Source organism: Rhinolophus ferrumequinum, chromosome X (genome assembly GCF_004115265.2).
Source record: "Rhinolophus ferrumequinum isolate MPI-CBG mRhiFer1 chromosome X, mRhiFer1_v1.p, whole genome shotgun sequence".
In the NCBI taxonomy this organism is placed as follows: domain Eukaryota; kingdom Metazoa; phylum Chordata; class Mammalia; order Chiroptera; family Rhinolophidae; genus Rhinolophus; species Rhinolophus ferrumequinum.
In genome coordinates, this window is record NC_046284.1 from 74,514,993 (window position 1) to 74,539,093 (window position 24,101).

The window sequence follows — 24,101 nt, forward strand, 5'->3', positions numbered from 1 at the left end:
TGGTCCAAAGACACAGACTCACAGCCCAACTACTTCCTGCAAAGAGGAGGGAGCTTTGGAAGCAGGACTGGCTGTGGTGGTGGTCCCCGCCATTGTTCTGGGCCACCTCTCACAACTCACCCCAGCCCTGTCCCACCTATGTGGGCTGATCCCTGCAGGAGAAAACAGAACTTCTGAAACACACGGGCTCTGAATCTGGTGCAGGAAGAGCTTTGGAAATTCCAAAGCTCTCCGCATCCCCAAGGGACGCAGTGCCCTATAACCTAGGTGAACTGTTAACAGAGGAGAAGCCAGCCTTCCAGGGAATCCCCCAAATCTGTGAGAAGCTGGAATAGTGCAGAGAAAACATAACACTACAGTGGGAGAGAGAAAAAAAGGCTGCAGTCAGAGAAAATTAAACAGCCTACAAACACGTACTGGAAAACAAAAGAAAGACCTCTTTCTATCATCCTGTTGCAGAACCTGGTAGATATCTAGGAAGAGAAATAATAAAGCACTGACTGACATGAATAACCAAGGCAACAAGACAGCTCAGAAAGAAAATGAAAAGTCTCCAATAAAGGAATTTAAAGATATGGAAATATGTGACTTAAATCACAGAGAATCCAAGATAGCAGTTCAGAAAAAACTCAACGAGATGCAAGAAAACACAGAAAGGCGGGTTAATGAACTCAGAAACACAATCAAAGAACAACATGAGCATTTTAGGAAAGAGATTGAAATTTTAAGAAAGAACCAAATAGAATTTCTGGAGATTAAGAACTCAATAGAAGAAATGAAGAATGAAATAAGCAGCTTAGGTAGTAGAGTTGACCAGATGTAGGGAAGAATCAGTGACATCAAAGATAGAAACCTGGAAATGACACGCATGGAAGAAGAAAGAGACTTGAGACTTAAAAGAAATGAAAGAACTCTACAAGAACTTTCTGACTCCAACAAAAAGAGCAATATAAGAATCATGGACAGACGTCATAGGAATGGCGGCAGCAGGGCGTACTTTCTGAGTTCTCCTCCAGATCATATTACAAACGGGACCTATAACCCATCAAAGAACTCTTTGCTCATCAAACAGAACAGCTAAGAGACTCGTGGATTACTTAAAGCTAAGGATTACTTGAAGGTGTGCTAATTGGGCGAACAGGGGAAGGAAGGAAGGCAGCGGAGTGAAAACGCACGGCCCGCGGTGGCGGGGAAATCCCAGCCCACAGCAGAGTCTCAGCCTGCAGCGGCGAAAACCGCGGTGGCACCCGCAGTTCCGGGCACGCACGGGATCCCAGGGCGGAACGGAGAGCACAGAGACCAGGAGGTGGGCTCTTTCCCTGTGTCCCATGGCTGATTTCTCCCGCCGGAAGGGCGGCTAGTGGGCCCTAGGGCAGACAAAGAACACAGACTCCATACCTGGGCCCCTCCCCCGCCCCGCTATTCCAATCCTACCCACGCCCTTCCAGAGACTTAAACTGGCCCCTGAACTGAGGAGTAGTGTCAGATTACAGAAGCGACTTAGTAGTGCTCAGGCTCTGGGAAGCCTGACAGGCGGCTCTGTCCCAGGGAAGAGACTGGGAAGAGTGTGATTTTGCGTGGGCTAGGAGAGAAGAGACTCCTCCAACCCCAGCCACCACCTTTTCTGGCCTTCGGGAAGAGGGTGACGCGCGGCTGGGCTGGGAGAGAGAAGACCCATCCATCCCCAGCCCCCACCCTTTCTGGCCTGCCTAGGGCGGGGCAAGTGCAACTGCAGAGACACTCCCAGGGATCAGCAGTAAGGCAGACGCAGCTCTGGGCTTTCAGCAGCTCAGAAATCTCCCGCCCGCACCCCCACCCCATATACACACACACTGAAGAAGTGCCCGAAGACTCAGGAGTACTGGACACAGGGCTGGTGGTGCTACTCTCAGAGTGCATATGTGCAGGCAAGGGCAGAAACTGCACTGACTTTGTAAAAACTACCATCCAGACCCCTCAAGCCCACACATTTAAATCTACAGTCCCAAAGTCACTCTGGGCACCAGGTGACCGGCTCTGCCTGCGCAATAAGCAGGGGGCTCTTTGGTACAGCAGAGGACAACCTGGACATTATTGGTGGGCTGAAGCCAAGACTGGCACAGCTTTTTGTTTTGTTTTGTTTTGTTTTCTTTTGCTTTGTCTTTATATATTTGATATATTTGCCTGTGTTGAGTGGGGTTATCAGGTGTTTTTACATGTGAATGTATTTGATTTTTTCTTTGTTGTTGTTGTTGCTGTTGTGCTTGGTGATTTGCTTTGTTTCGAAACTGCCCTAACAGGGCCCAGCTTAAGAGGCACAAGATTCAACATATCCAGAGGCCAACTCCAGACCAAACCAGAGTACTATCGGGTTTCACCTACAAGTCTTACACCCAGAGGGAATTCTCTGCAGGCACTAGAGCCCATAGAGGCCAAACCACATTTAAGTGGTCAACCCTCACGCAGCAGAAAGCCTTGCGGTGGGCAGAGCCAAGTCTCACAACGAGTAAGCCCAGGAGTTAACCCCACCTACTCACAAGCAAAAAGCAATTAAAGATATTCTTGAACAGGACAATATACACAACACAAGAGTCACCTTTGCAGCACACGTAGAGGAGAAGAACGAAGTAGTGCAAGTCAAATATAAAGGACACATACTACATAAGATAACCTAGCAAGAACTAAGAACTCTAGGGGATCTACTTAATACATCAAAACAAACACAGAGGGTCAGCCAGAATGGGGAAACAAAGATACACGTCCCAAATAAAAGAACAGAAGAAACCTCCACAACTGGAACCAAATGAAGCAGACGTAACAAACCTTTCAGAGACAGAGTTCAGAACACTGGTGATAAGAATGTTTAAAAAGCTTAGAGAAGACATAAAGAAGGATGTAAAAATCATAACAAACAACCAGTTAGAAGTAAAGAACACAATTACCGAAATTAAGAACTCACTTGAAGGAATTACCAGCAGGTTAGATGAAGCAGAGGATCCAATCAGCGACTTAGAAGACAAGGTAGCAGAGATCACCCAAACGGAACAACAGAAAGAAAAAAGAATAAAAAACAATGAGGATGGCTTAAGAGACCTCTGGGATAACATCAAGTGCAACAACATGCGCATCATAGGAATACCAGAAGGTGGAGAGAGGAAGCAAGGGATTGAGAACATATTTGAAGTAATAATGTCCGAAAACTTCCCCAACCTGATGAAGGAAACCAACATACAAGCACAGGAAGTGCAGAGAGTTCCAACCAGGATAAACCCAAACAGGTCCACACCAAGACACATTATAGTTAAAATGGCAAAGCTTAAAGACAAAGAGAGAATCCTAAAAGCTGCAAGAGAAAGACAGAGGGTTACATACAAGGGAACTCCCATAGGACTATCAAATGATTTTTCTACAGAAACAATTGAAAAACAGGAGGGAGTGGCAGGAGATAGTCAAAGTGATGGAAAACAAAGGCCTACAACCTAGATTGCTTTATCCAGCAAGACTATCATTTAAAGTTGATGGAGAGATAAAGAGCTTTCCAGAAAAAAATAAGCTAAAGGAATTTATTACCACCAAGCCAGCATTGCAAGAAATACTAAAAGGACTTCTGTAAATAGAAGTAAGATCAAAACAACCTAACTACAAATTTAAAAATGGCAATAACTATGTACCTATCAATAATCACTTTAAATGTAAACGGATTAAATGCTCCAATCAAGAGACATAGGGTAGCTGACTGGATAAGAAAGCAAGACCCTTGTATATGCTGTATATAAGAGACTCACCTCAGAACAAAAGACACACAAAGACTGAAAGTGAAGTCTTGGAGTAAGATATTTCATGCAAATGGAAATGAGAAAAAAGCTGGAGTTGCAAAACTTATATCTGACAAAATAGACTTCAAAATGAAGAGCATACTAAAAGATAAAGATGGGCACTATATAATAATAAAGGGATCGATCCAACAAGAGGACATAACCCTAGTAAACATCTATGCACCCAACATAGGAGCACCTAAATATATAAAACAGATACTGACTGACATAAAGACAGAGTTCAACAGTAACACTATCATAGTAGGGGACTTCAACACACCTCTGACAACAAGGGACAGGTCTTCCAGACAGAAAATCAATATGGAAACAACAGCCTTAAATGATACATTGGACCACTTGGATTTAATCGATATTTTCAGAACATTTCACCCCAATGCTGCAAAATACACGTTCTTCTCAAGCGCACATGGAACATTTCCAAGATAGACCATATGTTACTCCACAAAACAAGTCTTGATAAATTTAAGAAAATTGAAATCATACCAATTGTCTTCTCTGATCACAATGCTATGAAATTAGAAATGAACTATAGGAAAAAAAACTGGAAGACACACCAATTCATGGAGGCTGAATAACTTATTACTAAATAATGAATGGGTCAAGCAGGAGATCAAGGAAGAAATCAAAAGTTATCTCGAGACAAACGAAAATGAAAACACGATGACCCAAAATCTATGGGATGCCGCGAAAGCAGTCCTAAGAGGGAAATTCATAGCTTTGCAGGCCTACCTAAAGGAACAAGAAACATCACTAATCAACAGTTTATCTTCACACTTAAGGGATCTGGAAAAAGAACAGCAAAATTAGCCCAAAGGGAGCACAAGGAAGCAGATAATAAAGATCAGAGCAGAAATAAATGAAATAGAAACCAGAAAAACAATACAAAAGATCAATGAATCCAAGAGTTGGTTCTTAGAGAAGATAAACAAAATCGACAAACCTTTAGCCAGACTCATTTAAAAAAAGAGAGAGAGGACCCAAATTAATAAAATCAGAAATGAAAGAGGAGAAGTGACAACAGACACCGCAGAAATACAAAAAAATTTAAGAAGTTACTATGAGCAACTATATGCCAACAAATTTGACAATCTGGAAGAAATGGACAATTTTCTAGAGGCGTACAACCTTCCAAGGCTAACTCAAGAAGAAACAGAAAACCTGAATAGACTGATTACCACCATGGAAATTGAATCAGTAATCAACAATCTCCCAACAAACAAAAGCCCTGGACCAGATGGCTTTACAGGTGGATTTTACAAAACGTTCCAAAAAGAATAATCACCTATTCTCCTCAAGCTCTTCCAAAAAATCCAGAAGGAAGGAAGACTCCCAAACAGGTTTTACGAAGCCATTATCACCCTGATCCCAAAATCAGACAAAGACACCACAAAAAAAGAAAACTACAGGCCGATATCTCTAATGAACATAGATGCAAAAATCCTCAACAAAATATTAGTGAACAGAATTCAGCAATACATTAAAAAGATCATTCACCATGATCAAGTGGGATTCATCCCTGGTATGCAAGGGTGGTTCAACGTCCGCAATCAAGTAATGTGATACACCACATTAACAAAATGACAAATAAAAATCACATGATCATATTAATAGATGCAGAAAAAACATTTGATAAAATCCAACAGCCATTTATGATAAAAACCCTTAAGAAAGTGGGAATAGAGGGATCATATCTCAACATAATAAAGGCCATGTGACAAACCCACAGCTAACATCATACTCAATGGGGAAAACCTAAAACCATTCCCCCTAAGATCAGGAACAAGGCAAGGTTGCCCAATATACCCGCTTCTATTCAACATAGTGCTGGAAGTTCTAGCCACAGTAATCAGACAAGAAAAAGAAATAAAAGGCATCCAAATTGGTAAGGAGGAAGTAAAATTATCATTATATGCAGATGATATGATACTATATATAGAGAACCCTAAAGACTCCACCAAGAAGCTATTAAAGCTGATAGATGAATTTAGTAAAGTAGCAGGATACAAAATTAATATTCAGAAATCAGTTGCATTTGTATATACCAATAATAAAACATCAGAAGGAGAAATTAAAAAAAACAATCCCACTTACAATTGCTCCAAAGAGTATAAAATACCTGGGAATAAATTTAACCAAAGAAGTAAAAGATCTGTACTCAGAAAAGTATAAGACACTGAAGAAAGAAATGCAAGAAGATATAAATAGATGGAAACACATATCATGTTCATGGATAGGAAGAATTAATATAGTTAAAATGTCCCTACTGCCTAAGGCAATATACATATTCAACGCAATTCCTATCAAACTACCAACGACGTTTTTCACAGAAATAGAACATATAATCCTAAAATTTATATGGGACCATAAAAGACCCCGAATAGCCAAGGCAATCTTGAGAAATAAGAACAAAGTGGGAGGTATAACAATACCTGACCTCAAATTATACTACAAGGCTACAGTAATCAAAACAGCATGGTACTGGCATAAAAACAGACACATAGATCAATGGAACAGAATAGAGAGTCCAGAAATAAATCCATGCCTATATGACCATTCAATCTACGACAATGGAAGCAAGAATGTACGATGGGGTAAAGACAGTCTATTCAACAAATGGTGCTGGGAAACCTGGACAGATACATGCAAAAAAATGAAGCTGGACCACCTCGTTGCACCATATACAAAAATAAATTCAAAATGGCTTAAAGACTTAAATGTAAGATCTGAAACCATAAAATACCTGGAAGAAAATATAGGAAGAAACTTCACAGACATTACCCGGAGTAAGATTTTTATTGATATATCCCCTCGCGCGAGGGAAGTAAGAGACAAAATAAACATGTGGGATTATATCAAACTAAAAAGTTTTTTCACAGCAAAGGAAACCATCAATAAAACAAAAAGGTATCCTACTGAATGGGAAAAAATATTTGCCAATGATATATCTGATAAGGGATTAATATCACAAATCTATGAAAAACTCACTCAACTCAACTCAAAAAAAACAAACGACCTAATTAAGAAATGGGCAGAGGACTTGAAGAGACATTTTTCTAAAAAGGACATACAGATGGCAAACAGACATATGAAGAAATGTCAACCTCACTAACCATCAGAGAAATGCAAATAAAAACCACAATGAGATACCACCTCACCCCAGTCAAAATGGCTATCATCAATAAATCAACAAACAACAAGTGCTGGCGCGGATGTGGAGAAAAGGGAACGCTTGTGCACTGTTGGTGGGATTGCAGATTGGTGCAGCCACTATGGAAAACAGTATGGAGGTATCTCAAAAATCTGAAAATGGAACTACCCTATGATCCAGTAATTCCACTCCTAGGTATCTATCCGGAGAAATCCAAAACTCCAATTCAAAAATCTTTATGCACTCCTATGTTTATTGCAGCACTATACACAATAGCTAAGACATGGAAACAACCAAAATGCCCATCGGTAGATGACTGGATTAAGAAAGTGTGGTACATTTATACAATGGAATATTACGCAGCCATAAAGAAGAAAGAAATGTAACCATTTGCAACAAAATGGATGGACCTAGAGAACATTATGTTAAGTGAAATAAGTCAGACAGAGAAAGATAAGTACCATATGATCTCACTTATATGCGGAATCTAAAGAAAAGAATAAGTGAATGAACTAATCAGAAACAGTTTTGGAGACAAAGAGGAAAAACTGAGCATTGCTAGATGGGCGGGGGGGGTAAAGGGCAAGGTGAGGGGATTAGAAAACAATCAGTAACCACAAGATGGCCACGGGGTTTGAAAATTAATCTGGGGAACGTAATTTAGTGGTTACCAGAGGGTAATGGGGTTGGGGGGTGGGAGATGAGGGTAAGGGGGATCAAATATATGGTGATGGAAGGAGAACTGACTCTGGGTGGTGAACACACAATGTAATTTATAGATGATATGATACAGAATTGCACACCTGAAATCTATGTAATTTTACTAACAATTGTCACCCCAATAAATTAAAAAATAAATAAATAAATACATAAATAAATAAATAATAATAAAAAAAAGAATAATGGTCATACCAGAGAGAGAAGAAAGACAGAAGGGAACAGAGAGTATATTCAAACAAATGATCAATGAAAACTTCCCAAACTTGTAGAAAGAACTGGATCCTCGAATCCAAGAACACCTAATTACCTCAACCCCAACAGGTCTTCTACAAGGAAAATTGTATTCAAACTGCCTAATCAACGACAAACAAAGAATACTCAAGGCAGCCAGGGAAAAGAAGACGGTAACCTACAAAGAAAAGCCCATTAGATTATCATCAGATTTCTCAGCAGAAACTCTACACGCCATGAGGGAGTGGAACCAAATATTCAAATCATTGAAAGAGAGAAATTATGTGCCAAGAATAATATATCCAGCAAACATATCCTTTAGATATGAAGGAGGAATAAAGACTTTTCCAGACATACAGAAGCTGAGGGAATTTTCTAATACATGACCTGCACTACAAGAAATACTAAAGGAGGCTATTCGACTACCATGAACAGGGACAATCTGTGGCAACCAAAACATAAAAAGGGGGAGAGTAAAGGCCTGAACAGGAATATGGGAATGGAGAAAGTAAGCATGCTGAAGAAAATGGAATACTCTAAATATCAAACTTTCTTTTACATAAACTTAAGGGTAACCACTCAAAAAAAAAAATCCAGAACTGAAATAGATATGGTAATAAAAGAAGAAACCGAGGGAAACATCACAGAATACCACCACACAGAAATAATAGAGAACAACAAAAAAGGCAAAGAAACATGGAGACACAGTCTTACCAGAAAACTAAAGAAAGAATGATAGGAAATCCTCTCATATCAATAATCACCCTAAACGTATATGGACTGACCTCACCAATAAAAAGGCACAGAGAAGCAGATTGGATCATAAAACTAAACCCAACCATATGCTGTCTCCAAGAGACACATCTCAGCTACGAGGACTAGCTTAGACTCAAAGTGAAAGGGTGGAAATTGACACTCCAAGCAAATGGTATCCAGAGAATATCAGGTGTTGCCATACTGATATCAGGTGAAACAGACTTCAGGGTGAAAAAGGTAACAAGAGATAAAGATGGACATTTCAATATGGTAAAGGGGACTATACAACAAGAAGAAATAACAGTCATCAATATTTATGCCCCCAATAAGGGAGCACCGAAATGTACCAAGCAACTACTAACTGAACTAAAGGGAGAAATTGACCAAAACACAATTATACTAAGGGACTTAAATACATCATTGACAGCTATGGATAGATCATCCAAACAGAAAATAAATAATGAAATACCAGGCCTAAATGACACATTAGATGAAATGGACATAACTGACATTTATGAACACTTCGTCCTAAAAAATGAGGCTATACATTTTTATCTAGTGTACATGGAACATTCTCATGATAGACCATATGTAGAGGAGAGATCAAAAGATACATAGAAACAAATGACAATGAAAATACATCCTACCAAAATTTTTGGGATGTAGCGAAAGCAGTTTTTAGAGGGAAATTTATATCATTACAGCCTATCTCAGGAAACAAGAAAAATCCCAAAAAAATAAACTCACGTTACACCTTAAAAAACTAGAAAAAGAAGAACAAATGAAAGCCAAGGTCAGCAGAAGAAAGGAAATAACAAAAATCAGAGCAGAACTAAATGAAATAGAGAACAAAAAGACAATAGAAAAAGTTAATGTGACAAAGAGCTGATTCTTTGAAAAGATTAACAAAATTGACAAACCCTTGTCTAGACTCACTAAGATAAAAAGAGTGAAGACACTAATAAACAAAATCAGAAATGAACAAGGGGAAGTTATCACGGAGGCCACAGAAATACAAAGGATCATGCAAAAATACTATGAAGGACTATATGCAACAAAATTCAATAATCTAGAAGAAATGGACAATTTCTTAGAAACATGTAGCCTTCCAAGGCTAAACCATGAAGAACTAAAAATCTAAACAGACCAATCACCAGTAAGAAAATTGAATCAGTCATCCAAAATGTCCCCAAAAGCAAAAGTCTGGGACCAGATGGCTTCACTAGTGAATTCTACCAGGCCTTCAAAGAGGATCTAATACCAGTCCTGCTCAAACTGTTCTAAAAAGTTGAAGAAGAGACAGTACTCCCTAACTCATTTTATGAGGCCAGCAGTTCTCTGATACCAAAACCTGGTAAGAATAACACAAAAAAAGAGAACTACAGACCAATATCTCTGATGACTACAGATGCAAAAAATCATAAAGAAAATTCTAGCCAATCGAATGCAATAATGCATTAAAAAGATTATTCATCATAACCAGGTGGAGTTCATCCCAGGAGCACAAGTATCGTTCAACATATGCAAATCCATCAATGTGATACATCACCTAAAAAAAATAAAGGACAAAAATCATATGATTATATCAATTAATGCAGAAAAAGCATTTGACAAGATGCAACATCCATTTATGATTAAAACACTTATTAAAATAGGCATAGAAGGAAAATACCTTAACATAATAAAGGGCATATATGGCAAACCCTCAGCTAATGTCATAATTAATAATTAACGGTGAAAAACTGCAGCCTTTTTCTCTATGTTCAGGAACACGACAGGGTTGTCCCCTATCACCTCTGCTTTTCAGCATAGTGTTGAAAGTTCTTGCCAGAGCAATCAGGCAAGAGAAACAAATAAAAGGCATCCACATTGGGAATGAAGAAGTTAAATTATCACTCTTTGCAAATGACATGATGCTATATATAGAAAACCCTAAAGACTCCACCAAAAAGCTATTAGAAACAATCAACGAATACAGTAAAGTTGCGGGCTACAAAATCAACGTACAAAAGTCCATTGCATTCCTATATGCTAACAATAAAATCTCAGAAAAAGTAATAAGAAAACAAATCCTTTTGCAATTGCAGCAAAAAGAATAAAATACCTAGAAATAAACTTAACCAAGGATGTGAAAGACCTATATGCTAAAAACTACAAGACATTTTAAAAAGAAATTGAAGAAGACGCAAATTAATGGAAAGACATTCTGTGCTCATGGTTTGGCAGAATCAACATAGTTAAAATGGCCATATTACCCAAAGTAATATACAGATTTAATGCAATCCCCATCAAAATCCCAATGGCATTTTTTAAAGAAATAGAACAAAAATCATGAGATTTGTTTGGAACCACAAAAGACCCTGAATAGCCAAGGCAATCTTAAGAAAAAAGAACAATGCTGGAGGGAGGTATCACATTCCCTGACTTTAGCTTGTACTGCAGGGCAACAATAATCGAAACAGCATGGTATTGGTAGAAAAACAGACTCGTAGACCAATGGAATAGAATTGAAAACTCAGAAATAAAACCACAAAAATATGGACAGATAACTTTTGACAAAGAAGGGAAAAACATACAATGGAGAAAAGACAGCCTCTTCCATAAATGGTGCTGGCAGAATTGGAAAGCCACGCGCAAAAAAATGAAACCGGACTGCCATCTGTCACCATGCCCCAAAATTAATTCAAAATGGATCAAAGACTTAAGCATAAGACCTGACTCAATAAACTGCATAGAAGAAAACATAGGTACTAAACTTATGGTCCTTGGGTTCAAAGAGCATTTCATGAATTTGACTCCAAAAGCAAGGGAAGTAAAAGCTAAAATAAATGAATGGGACTATATGAAACTTAAAAGCTTCTGCACAGCAAAAGAAACCATCGACAAAAGAAAGAGGCAACCAAAAAAATGGGAGAAGATTTTAGCAAACAGTGCCTCCGATAAGGGGCTAATATCCAAAATATACAAGGAACTCATGCAACTCAACAACAACAAAAAGAAACAACCCAATTGAAAGAGGACCTGAAGAGACATTTCTCCGAAGAAGACATACAAATGGCAAATATACATATGAAAAAATGCTCAACATCACTAATCATCAGAGAAATGCAAATAAAAAACACAATGAGATATCACCTCACTCCAGTTAGACTGGCTATCATCAACAAGAAAATCAGTAACAAGTGTTGGAGAGGCTATAGAGAAAAAGGAACCCTCATACACTGTTGGTGGGATTGCAGACTGGTGCAGCCACTATGGAAGGCAGTGTCTAGGTTCCTCAAAAAATTAAAAATAGAATTACCATATGACCCAGCAATCCCTCTCTTGGGTATCTACCCAGAAAATCTTAAAACGTTTATACATAAAGACACATGTGCTCCCATGTTCATTGCAGCTTTATTTACGGTGGCCAAGACATGGAAACAACCAAAATCCTTCGATAGATGAATGGATAGAGAAGTTGTGGTATATATACACAATGGAATACTATTCGGCGGTAAGAAAAGATGAAATAGGACCATTTGTGACAACATGGATGGATCTTGAGATTACAATGCTAAGCGAAATACATCAGACAGAAAAAGCAGAGAACAATATGATTTCACTAATATGTGGTATATGAACCAAAAACAACAAAAGAAGAAGACAAAGAAATGAGAAACAAAAACTCATAGACACAGACAATAGTTTAGTGGTTACCAGAGGGTAAGGGGGGACGGGTGTGGTAGATGAGGGTAAAGGGGATCAAATATATGGTGATGGAAGGAGAACTGACTGGGTGGTGAACACACAAGGGGATTTATAGATGATGTAATATAGCATTGTACACCTGAAATCTATGTAACTTCACTAACAATGTCACCCCTATAAACTTTAATTTAAAAAAAAATCTAATTAGGTACTATTAGTAACTCATATGTCTTTAAATAAAATGATGAGAAGAAATCCAGGCTTTAGAACTATTCAGGAAGAGCTCGTATTATATCATTTTGCTGTTGTCTTGTGAGAAATATTCAAAGTATATTGAAGATAGCTACATACACAATATAAAAAAGGATTTTATATACTAAAATGCAAGTGGCAAAAAATGAATAGTGCATCCCTTAGTAATTACCCTCAAAGGTACCCATAAAACCCTCAGTAGTTACTCTAAGAATGCCCATAGAACTATTGATATCCCAAGAGCAAGGTAATAAATCTAAAATATGGAGTATTCCATTCATAGCTTTTAAATGACAGATAATAGATCTTATCCTTAGATTAAGCTTTGAGGCAGGTGTGGGGGAGGGATATAAGACACTGAACATGGCTGTCCCAGGTGATTGAATATAAGCCTCCTCTAGTGGCTGTTCTGTCTTTGTTGAACCTGTCTTATTTTCTCGTTCTTTACAGCATGTCTTCTTTAGTTTTGCAATTGAACAGGATTCTACTTGGTTAATTCTCAATCTTCTACCATGTTTTCTATGCTTAGAAAGTAGATCCTATAATTTAAGCAAAACTGTAAAAGAGTTTACTTTGTCCCTGACTTCAAAAAATAAACCTCCCACATATCAGTGAAATCATATGATTCTCTGCTTTTTCTGTCTGACTTACTTCACTTAGCATTATACTCTCAAGATCCATCCATGTTGCCACAAATGTTCCTACATCATCTTTTCTTACCGCCGAATAGTATTCCATTGTGTATATATACCACAACTTCTTTATACATTCATCTATCGAAGGACATTTTGGTTGTTTCCATGTCTTGGCCACCGTAAACAAAGCTGCAACGAACATTGCAGCACACATGTCTTTATGGATAAATATTTTCAGATATGTGGTATATAAACCAAAAACAACAAAAGAACAAGACAAACAAATGAGAAACAAAAACTCATAGACACAGACAATAGTTTAGTGGTTACCAGAGAGTAACGGGGGTGGGGGGTGGGAGATGAGGGTAAGGGGGATCAAATATATGGTGATGGAAGGAGTACTGACTCTGGGTGGTGAACACACAATGGGATTTATAGATGATGTAATACAGGTACACCTGAAATCTATGTAATTTTACTAACAATTGTCACCCCAATAAATTAAAAAAAAAAAAAAAAAAATATATATATATATATATATATATATATATATATATATATATATGGGCTAAAAATAGCAAAAAAAAAGAAAAAGAAAAAGAAAATGAAAGCAAATTTTATTTAAAAATAAATAAATAAGCCTCCCATGTGCTTGAATCACTGGTCAAGGAGAGACCACATGCCAAGAACCATTACTGTAATCCTATATTTCTCCTTCCAGCAGCACAACCCTCCTGATTAGAAGCAAACTGAGTCTTCTGGAAACTCCTGGCTCTTAGAGGTATCTTTTTTTGTTACTGACACTGAGCTGTCATCAAAAAAGGTGACTGGATTCCTTGACAATCTTCCACCAGTGATGGGAACAGTATGACATATACATGCCCTCTAGCTTATGTGGAAGCAGAGAGGGTGCCACACCATTTTAAGTGCATCTCCTTCCCAGACTCTACTACATTTGTAAGCTACCAAATTTGAGAAAAGAGTTGTATCTATGAAGTGTTAGAGGAATGTCTGTTGCTCTGGAACTATCTCCAAATGGAGGGTTACAAGGATGAAGTGGGGAAAGTCCTAGACTGACCTCAACGACCTTGGTGCCAAATCTACTTTGCCCATGATCCAAGAACCCACACAATAACATATTCACTTGGAGATCTCTCTAGACCATGTGTGGAATAAGGATACCCAAGTTATGAAACATCAAACATCAAATTATATTGTAGGTTCTCACCAGAACTGTTGTCACGTTTGTCTGAGATGTCATCAAATATATTGATTGAAAGGAGGTAGTAAAAACTGAGGCAGATGGGACCCTTTCATATGACAACCTCTCTTCTTCCCACACCAATTTTTAGGTACTAGATTCACAAAGACCCAGAAATTTTACTCTTCTCTAGGAAAGGGCTAAAGTGTTCCAAAGGATCACAGATCCAATCTGAAGTCAAGCCTGGGATCACATCAAGCCCAGGAGCTTGGTACATCGGCAATATTTGAGTGTAATTGTGCATAACTTGTGTTCACAGCATAGCATCATGCTCTGTTACTTAATAGAGTAATTTTTCAGCAAGTGGCATTATTTGCAATATTTGGTTCATTTTTGATGATTCCTTATTTCACTGGAGTGAATAGTAATACAATTCAAGATTGAGATATAGTGAAGCAAGACTGGAAAGGACAATGTTTGTGTCATCTTCTTTTTTGGATTTAAAAGCAAAATATAATCATCCATTCTTTTCTTGTAGTAGTATAAATTGAAAAGTATCTAAGAAGCTCAGAAAAATCCTTTTTCCAAAATCTTTTGCAGATATTCCTACAAAAATACAATGAGTTTCTATTTTGGGTTGACTCACAAAACAGAGTGGCAACTTCTAGCTAAAATAAATAGGCAAGTAAATAAAGAGTCTCCTCTGGTGAATGCAAACTTTTTATACCTTTCCTGCACAGTATTAGTAACACCCAGCAGTATTTCAGAAGGAGGAACAAGTATTCATGTTTTATCTCTATTTACAATATTTTGACATGAGTAATAGCCCTACTTCCTTTTTGATTGTTAAATAGCATAACTTTCTTATTTTAGACTAAAATAGTTCTGCAGATGTCTTTGCCAAATATGAGTTGAAGCATATCATTCACTTGTGCAAAAATTATTCAAGTGTCCACATTCTGGTGGCCTAAAAATCTGGCATTCAAAGTTCTGTTTTCTCTTTTTAGCCTGATCTCTTATTATATTGTTCCAAATGCACTAGGCATCGTGATGCCAGGCTGTACTTGAATACATCATGTACCTCGATGTCTCTGTCTTTTAATTTAGCCTGAATGTTTTTATGTTCCACTCCCCCATCTCTACCTTCCCACTTTGGCAGGAAAATTCTTGATAGAAAAGAGTATTTTGATTATCTAATATCCTCCTCTGAGTCTTCCTTGATTCATTCAAATTGGAATTACCTCTTTCCTTTGACTTCCCACAGCATATTGCTTGTACCTCTATTATAACCTGATGTGTTTCATCCTGTCTGATGGCATAGTTAGTTGTCCATATTTTCACTAGGTTGTAAGCTCTTTGAGAGTGGGGACTTTGTCCTAATAATCTGTGCATCTCTCACAACATTTATAATAGAACTGTACTAAACAATTGTCCATTAGCTGACGGTTAGGAAATATATCTTAAATGGATAATACAAATGCCCCTGCATGTTTGCAGAACCATTTTTTTTTCAGTTATACAGTTCTGTGTAATTTTTGTAGTATGCCATTTAAAGGCTGTTCAAGTTGTAAAACCTACTCACATTTAATAATTCCTAGCTATTATTTTAATTATTGATATTGGCCACTGCAAAGCATTTGGAGATTACAAAGGATGCTTTTTAAAGAACTTTCCTTTTTTCCATTTACTGAGAATTACATCTAATTGTTTTTCTTTATAGAATTTTTTTCCCAACAGTAAAATTTGCTATTCCTTATTAGTAATCTGCCAATGAATAAAATAAATGGTCTGAATGCTATCCCATTGAACTAATTAGAATTTCCTCCTTAGTTTCCCCAAAATAATCAAAATGTATTCCCTTAAGCGTTTGGGAATCAAATTGAAGAAACTTCAAAAACAGTTAAAGACAAAACACATCCTTCACAGCAACAGCGGCCCCCAAAAGGTCAATGTCCATTTAACATTTCAAAAATCATCCAACTACAAATTTACCATATTATCTGCAAACTATGATCTAAGGGATAGTATAAGACTCAAAACACATTATTGCTTTTTTAAAAAAATCTAAACTCTTGAGAATATACATTTAAGCAGCCACATTGTATTGTGGTCACAAATAAAAGGAAGTCAGATTTAAAAAGTATCAGCTCCCCAACACACACACACACACACACACACACACACACACACACACACACACACACACAAGAATGGAGTACAATACACTTCTTTGTGGCAACGTGATACTATTTTTACTTTTTTTTTTTTTTTTTTTTTTTTTTTTTTAACGCAGCCTGCTGCCTTCAATGCAGGAAATGACAAGACCCTCCTCCACCATAGCCAGGGGACTCACCCAGCACCCGAAAGTGTGTTGAACAGGCACTGATCCCAAAACCTGCAATTGTAAAATGATAATATATATTTTTTCTTATTAAACTTACCTTCTGGTTTGCTTACTTTTATTTCTCACATATGTCAATTGCTTATCTCTTTATGTCATTATCTACTTGGAAAGTTAAGCTGGACATATGACCACCTGTAGGCCTAGGGAATTAATTTGGCCTAGGCTGAATTTATTCCTAATCCCTTTCCCTTAAATGCATCTTGTGAAAGGCTAAAGAAACAAGGTGTTTTTATACCCAAACTGGTGACAAACAATAAAAAGATTTTTTTTCAGTGAATGGTACTATTATTTTATTTATTTATTTTTCAATTATAGTTGATATACAATATTAGTGTCAGGTGAATAATATAGTAATTAGACATTTATGTCCCTTTCGAAGTGATCATCCCAATAAGTCTACTACCTATCTGGCACCATATCATTACCACAATATTGACTATATTCCCTAAACTGTACTTTACATCTCCATTACAATTTTTATAACTGGCAATTTATACATCTTAATCTCTTTACCCTTTTCACTCACTCCCCAAACTCCTCTCCCATTTGGTGACCATCATTTTGTTCTCTCATCGATAAGTTTGTTTCTTTTTGTTTCTTCATTTATTTTGTTTTTTAGATTCCACATATAAGTGAAATCATATGGCATTTGTCTTTCTCTGTCTGATTTATTTCACTTAGCATAATACCCTCTAGGTCCATCCACGTTGTCGCAAGTGGTAAGATTTCATTCTTTTTTATGGCCAAGTAATATTCCATTATATATACCGTATGTACCACATCTAGATAAAGACTGGCATTATTTGCAATATCTGGTTGGTTTTTTATTGCACTTTATTTCACTGGAATGAAAATTAAATGACTAGCCACTTCTCGAGAGGTTTTCTGTTTGTTTGTTTCATTACCATTTTCATGAAATATCTTTTTCCATCTCTTTATTTTTTGTCTGTGTGTGTCTTTCAATCTGAAGTGAGTCTCTTGTATGCAGCATATGTATGGCTTTTCTTTTCTTATGCATACAGCCCTCATATGTATTTTGATTGGAGCATTTAATCCATTTACATTGAAAGTAATTGTTGATGGATATGAAGTTATTGCCATTTTATTGTTCATTTCTGAGATTTTTCCCATCTCAAATAAGTCCCTGTAACATTCGTTGTAATACTGGTTTGATGGTGATGAACTCCTTTAGCTTTATCTTGTCTGGGAAGCTTTTTTTTTTTTTTTTTTTTTTTAATTAGCTTCTTTATCTCTCCTTCAATTTTAAATGATAGCCTTGCTGAGTAGAGTAGTCTAGGTTGTAAGTCCTTGCTTTCCTTTCCCTTTTTTTAAATTAAACTTATTGGGATGACAATGGTTAGTAAAATTATATAGGTTTCAAGTGTACATTTTTATAATACATCATCTATATATCACATTGTGTGTTCACCACCCAAAGTCAGTGGTAAAAGTGGAAAAAAGGGATCGAATATATGGTAACAGAGGGAGAACTGATTCTGGGTCCTTGGTTTTTATCACGTTGAATATTTTGTGCAAAGTTTCAGTTGAAAAATCAGCTGACAATCTTATGGGAGCTTCCTTATGAATTACTACTTGCCTTTCTCTTGCTGCTTTTAGGATTCTCTTTGTCTTTAACCTTTGCCATTTTAATTATGATGTGTCTTGGTGTGGGACTCTTTGGGTTCATCTTGTTTGGGAGTTTCTGGACTTCCTAGACTTGTATGTTATTTCCTTCACCAGGTTACAAAGTTTTCAGTCATTATTTCTTCAAGTGTGTTCTCAATCCCTTGCTTTCCCTCTTCTCCTTCGGGTACCCCTATGATGTGAAACTTGTTATGTTTGATGTTGTCCCAGAGGTCTCTTAAACTATTCTCATTTTTTTAATTCTTTTTTTGTTTGTTTTGCTGTTCCAATTGGGTGTTTTCTGTTACCTTGGCTTCCAAATCACTGATTCAATCCTCTTCTTCATCCAGTCTGCTGGTGATTCCTTCTAGTGCATTATTCATTTCAGTTACTGTATTCTTCACTTCTCACTGGTTCTTTTCTACGGTTTATACCATGTTTCCCCAAAAATAAGACCTAGCCGGTCTAATATAAGACCCGGTCTTATTTTACTATAATATAAGACTTGGTCTTATATAATATGTTATAATATAATATGTTATATTAATTTTTGCTCCAAAAGATGCTTTAGAGCTGATGATCCAGCTAGGTCTTATTTTGGGGGAAACACGGTATGTCCTTTTTTATGCTTGCTATCTCTTTATTGAAGCTCTCACTGAGTTCCTTGAGCATCCTTATAACCATTTTTTTAACTCTGTCTCTGGTAGGTTGCTTGCCTCCATTTTGTTTAGATCTTTTTCTGGAGTTTTCTCCTGTTCTCTCATTTGGGATACATTTCTTTGCTTCCTCATTTTGACTGCCTCTCTGTATTTGTGTGTATTAGGTAGGATTGTATGTGTCCCAGTCTTGGCCAGGTGGCTTTATGTATTACGTGTTCTGTGTGACACAGTGGCATAGTCTCCCTGGTAATCTGAGCTAGGTGCTCCAGGAGTGTCCCTTGTGTGGGTTGTGTGTGTTCTCCTGTTATAGTTGAGCTAATATTGAGTGCTATTGGCATGTCAGTAGGTGGGATTGACCCTCAGTCTGATTGGTTGTAAAGTTTGGCCATGTCCACAGCTTATGGGCAGCTCTGTGGGAGGCTTACCCCACCGAGTGGGATTTGCCCCATTGGTCTCTGGTGCCTGTTGAGACCACCCTTTGTGTATGCCACTTGTGGGGCTAATTGGGCAGTGCTTTGCTATGTTCTGAAGCCAACCTCCAAGTATGTTGGCTCTGGGGCTTCTTGGGAGGGGCTCCTATTCAAGCACAGGTCAACCACTAGTTGAGACTAATGGGTCTATCTGGTAGGAGCTACAAAGCAATCCATGGTTGTTTGCTGCCTGTGCTAACCCTGGAGTCACATGGGAAAGGCCATGCTGCAAACCAAGGGCAGATGCTACCAGTACCAGGCCTGGGTAACTGCAAAAATTTAGGACATCTGGAAGCCTACTGCCATCTGCTGGCACCCTTAAGGTTCAGCTTCTGATAAATCCTTGTGGAGACGTGAGTTGGGTGAGGCAGGGTCTGAAGGAGTCATTAGAGTGGGAAGAGTTGTGGACTCCAGGTTAATGTAAATTCTAGTTCAGTACCAGTGCTGAGCCTGGAGTGACTCAGCAAAAGTCTCAGAGTATACCGAGACCAGTGTCTGCCTGCCTGGGGCCCCTTGGAGTCTGATAGGTTTTCAAGGGGAGTGCAATGTGGGAGGGGCTGGCTGCTTGGGGAGAAAGTGCCTCTGGTGGTGCAGGAGTTGGGTGGGGCAGGCTCCCAGCTGAGTCAGGAAAGCAGAACAGTGGAGCTCACCAGGCCAGTCACATTCATATTTAGCCTGTGGGGTTGGGCTCAACCCAGGAAAGATGGTGCCTGCCTGCTGGCTGTACAGGAGAAAGGCCTCTTACTGGGAAAATGCTGGGAAATGTCAACTGTCCTCCAGTCTTCCCCCTAAAGCCACACACCTCATTCTGCCCCCATATGTCTCTGAGGCCCCCCATATGTCTCTGAGTGGAAGTCAAGGTCCTTCCACTGGAGCCCAAGGTGACTGCCTGCAAGCGAGTGAGTCTGTGTGTGGGCCGTTTAAGAGGACGCCTGGGTTTCCCACACCTTCCAATGGAATCCCCACTGTTTTCCACAGCCAGACATTGTGGGGACTCCTCTTCCAGGCACCAGTACTCCAGGCTGGGGAGCCTGGTGTAGGGGGCAAGGGTCCCTCACTCCTCCAGTGGAGGTCTTCCCAGTTAAGATATCCCTCCTGAGTCTCAACCACCACAGGGAAGTTTGGGGCCCATTCCACATCTCTGCCCCTCCTACCAGTCTTGGCATGGCTGCTTCTTTATATTTTTAGTTATATGACTTCTGTTTCACTAGACTTGAGATGGTTGTCCAGGTTGATTGTTCTAGAATTCAGTTGTAATTTTAATGTGTTCATGAAAGAACACAGGCACAGTGTTTATCTACTCTGCCATGTTGGAAGAAAAGCTTTAATTTTTTCATTATTAAATATGGTGTTACCTGAGGGTTTGGCATATATGATCTTATGTTGAGGTACTTTTCTTCTATACTCATTTCATTAAGTGTTTTAATTACAAATGGATGTTGTATCTTGTCAAATGCTTTTTCTGCATCTATTGATATAATCATATGATTTTTATCCTTTATTTTGCTTATATGGTGTGTCACATTGATCAATTTACATATGTTGAGCTATCCTTGTGCTTCTGCAATGAACCCCACTGGATTGTGATGTATAATCTTTTTCAATGTATTGTTGTATTCAATTTGCTAATATTTTGTTTAGAATTTTTGTGTCTGTATTCATCAGAGATGTTGGTCTGTAGTTCTCTCTCTCTCTCTCTCTCTCTGTGTGTGTGTGTGTGTGTTCTCCTTACGAGGTTTTGGCATCGGGGTAATGTTGGACTCAGAAAATGAGTTAGGAAGTATTGCCTCTTCTTCAATTGGTTGGAAGAGCTTGAAGAAGACAGGTGTTAAATCATCTTTGAGTATGGGATAGAATTCACTGGTGAAGCCATCTGGTCCTGGACTTTTGCTTTGGGGGATGTTTTGATGATTGTTTCAATTTCCTCACTATTCATAGGTCTATTTAGATTGTCTTGTTTTTCATGATTCAGTAGTCAAGGAAGGTTATATATTTCTAAGAACTTGTCCATTTCTTCTAGGTTATTTAATTTGGTGGCATACAGTCCATAATATTCTTGTATGATCCTTTGTAATTCTGTGGTACCAGTAGTAACTTCTCCTCTTCCATTTATGATTTTGTTTATTTGTGTCTTTTGTCTTTTTTTCTTAGTTAATCTAGCCAGAAGTCTGTCAATTTTATTAAGCTTTTCAAAGAACCAGGGCTTTCTTGCATTATGTTTTTCTATTGTCTTCTTGTTCTGTATTTCATTAATTCTGTTGTACTTTTTATTATTTCCTTCCTTCTACTGACTTCAAATTTCATTTGTTTTTCTTTTCCTAGTTCTTTAAGATGTAATGTTAGGTTGTTTATTTGGAATTTTTCTTGTTTCTGGAGATAAGCCTGTAAAGATAGAAATGTCCCTCTTAATACTGCTTTTGCAGCATGCCAACAATTTTGCTATGGTGTATTTTCATTCTTACTCGTTTCTATGTATCTTTTGATTTCTCCTTTTATTTCTTCTTTGACCTGGTCATACTTTAGTAGCAATTGCTTTGTTTTGTTTTCCTGCTTTCTTTTTGCTGTCAAGCTCCAATTTCTAAGCATTGTGGTTGGAAAATATGCTTGGTTTTATTTCAGTCTTCTTAAATTTTGGGGGGCTAGTTTTGTGTCTCAAATTTGGTTTTAAATAGCCCTGTTATTCCATGACATATACATGTGTTCTTTGCATGCATATGTAGTTACTGCATAATACACTAATGTTTTAAAAATAAGGAGTCATCGTTTGTACTTGGTAACAGCATGGACTCTGGAGCCAATCTTCCTGGATTCAAATTCAGGCTCTGCCACTGACTAGCTGTGTGACTTTGAGCAAGCTACTTAAACATATTTGTATCTCAGTTGCTTCTTCTGCAAAATGAGATAATAACAGTGCCTACTTCCATGAGTATTTAATGTTAATATTTTTAAGTTTCTATAGTAATGATATATAAATATATTAAATAAAAGTAACAAATTCTTAACATTTTAAACAGTGTAAAAAACTATATGCATACATAAATGCTGTGATCAAAAATTGAATGCCAGCTAATGTCTCCAGGAGGAAATAATTTAAACAAATTACGTAGATATCTTTATACACCTATTAATAAAACGTTTTTGTTGTTATTTTGCTTTGATTCATGTTTGTTTGCTAGTAGTAGTGGTTCACTATTTCTCTTTCGATCAAGCCTGAGGTTGAATCTTGAATAGGGACTTTTCTGGTTGTTAATAAATTAAAATTCATTTGAATTTTCTCCAGTTAATTTGAATTTCATATCAGAACAGGGATTCAGGCTCAACCAACACTTTCATTTGTTAATACCTCCAAAAGAGTTATAGTATTTTACTTGAGCCAATGATAATTATTTCTGACAAAAGAAGTATGTCATTAGCTGTGTAGTCTACTTCACCTACAATTAATCACTAATTTATGAGTGTTACAAGCATAATATGCATCTGATTTTTTTTCTCCTTCTCTCACTGAGCTCTCCAACTATACTCATCTTGATTATAACAGGGGAAAATTCTCAAGTGGTCTTGAACAGCAGCTCTTTTTATTTTTATGAGAAAATGCAATTAAAACGAAATGATGGAGTTGCTTTAATTTGGCTTCCAAATATACATAAACCATTATATTAAATACTTAAATTAAACATTTACATAAAGAGAATATGTGCACTACAAGGAATTGTATTAATTATTAAAACCCTGATCTCTTGGTTAGGTATATAATGAATGTGACCATTTTCTCCATGTTTAAGTGATCTGTGGAGTCATTTTGTCTCATGATTATTTAAACTGAGCTTAGGTGTTAGACATTTCCCGTTACAATGGTTAGATACCTAGGCTGGTGCATGATAATACACTTCTAAGAATAGGTATCCAAACAAAGAACCCAAAAGCAAACATGACAAAAAACTACCCTTCTCCAAAATCTACATCTTTCAAATCTGTTCTTAACCTAAGATTCATTGACTTTTTATCTTACTAATCAGTGTATAGACACTTGTCTAATATTCATGTGGTTTACCTACATCTACTGTAATCTTCCTTCTGAGCTAAGGGCATCCCCTTATTCAACACACTCATATCACTCTCTACTTTATAACTAGAGTGACCAATGTGTGTGTGTATGTGCATATGTATAAGTTTACCATTGAAATCATTTGTGTAATCTGTACATAGACTTACTTTCAAAATGGGAATAAATGGTTAAGGTGAGGTAAGTGACACAAAATTTGAAGAGTTGCCAAAGAACTCAGTAATCAAAATACCTAATATTTAGTACAATATTTTTTAAAAATCAAAATAAATACAAGTCCATGATGGACATATCAAGATAGTAAGTAAAAACAAGATCAGTATGATTTTTCCATTAACTCAGGCTCCAATGTGACTCACAGGGCACTACTAAAAAGAATATCACATTCTACCAAATACTCAATAAACCACTGCCTTTCATGTTCTATAACATTA

The 24,101-nt window shown here is 37.5% G+C and overlaps 1 protein-coding gene across 5 annotated transcripts in view; it reads right to left on the reverse strand.

Annotated features, from left to right (window-relative positions):
• Positions 1 to 24,101, reverse strand: part of GPR174 (G protein-coupled receptor 174) — a 68,473-nt gene that overhangs the window by 27,105 nt on the left and 17,267 nt on the right. Inside the window, exon 3 of one of the 5 annotated variants that reach the window (XR_004423871.1) lies at positions 16,801 to 16,843. The exons of 3 other annotated variants lie outside the window; for them this stretch is intronic. The gene's annotated coding sequence lies outside the window, so the exon portion shown is untranslated. Of the gene's footprint in view, positions 1 to 16,800; positions 16,844 to 21,925; positions 21,987 to 24,101 lie in introns of those variants that run through there. One more of the 5 variants, XR_004423873.1, reaches the window with a different exon arrangement.